This window comes from Otolemur garnettii, unplaced genomic scaffold (assembly GCF_000181295.1).
Source record: "Otolemur garnettii isolate 467f Iridium unplaced genomic scaffold, OtoGar3 scaffold00152, whole genome shotgun sequence".
Taxonomy (NCBI): domain Eukaryota; kingdom Metazoa; phylum Chordata; class Mammalia; order Primates; family Galagidae; genus Otolemur; species Otolemur garnettii.
In genome coordinates, this window is record NW_003852547.1 from 1,154,984 (window position 1) to 1,156,176 (window position 1,193).

The following is a 1,193-nucleotide window of genomic DNA, read 5'->3' on the forward strand; positions in this document are numbered from 1 at the left end:
AGGAGACTCGCTTGAGCCCAGGAGTTGGAGGTTGCTGTGAGCTGTGATGCCATGGCACTCTACCCAGGGGGATAGCTTGAGGCTCCGTCTCAAAAAAAATAAAATGTAGAGATGAATCCCTAAATTTAACATTTTATTTGGGAAGAGAGAATTATAATACAGGGCATGCATGCAGACCAGGTGGTATTTGGTATGTTCAAAGAACCAAGAGAAGGTTGGAGGTTTTATAAAAAAGAGGAATGTTACATGTGGTCCTGAGAGTTCACTGGTATTAGTAAAGCTTTGAGAAGTTGACAAGTTCTGACTGGTGGGTGACAGCGATGGGTGAAATTAGCCCTAAAGTTGCAGCAAGTTATCTCAGTAGCTACAGATAAAATTTGGTTTCCGGTTACAACAGGCAAAATTTAGCAGCTGGAATTGCCAAGAATTTTTTCTAGAGCAATATTATGTATCCTAAGTGCTTTGCCTCTAGCTCCTCAACTCTGATTTAGGTGGGTATGACAAAAATGACCCAATCCATATGATCGACTTTCATACTTCCCCCTTTTAGTCAAGATCTTTCTGTGAGAGCATCACTGATCAATCATTTTGTGGTTGGGCTTAACTGTTTCTTGGTGCTGTGTCACATCAGGGGGAAAGCAGGGAAGTCTATGTGAGGATCGTGTGCCACTTATGAGCAACAAAGAGGCCAGCAAGAAAAGTTTCCTCAGGGCAGGTCTACTAGTTGTCCAACTTCGAGCTCCATCTTCTCAATGCCATCGAGCTGATAGACATCAGCTATCATCTGGAGGTATTGAGCTAACATTATCCTATTGGAAGAGGTGGCGATGCAAAGATTAGGCAGGCAGTAAGGGCAAAACTTAGAAATCACCATGGTAACAATAATCAGCAACAATATAATAAGCACAATGTGAATAACAGTTCAAACAATGTGGCAGGGCACCATGGCCCCATGGCTCACACCTGTAATCCTAGTGCTCTTGGAGGCCGAGGCGGGAGGATCACCTGAGTTCAAGAGTTCTAGACCATAGCCAGGCATTGTGGTGGATACCTGTAGTCCCAGCTACTCGGGAGGCTGAGGCAAGAGAATCACCTAAGCCCAAGAACTGGAGGTTGCTGTGAGCCATGATGCCATAGCACTCTACTGAGGGTGACAAAGTGAGACTGTGCCTCAAAAAAAAAAAAAAAAAGAG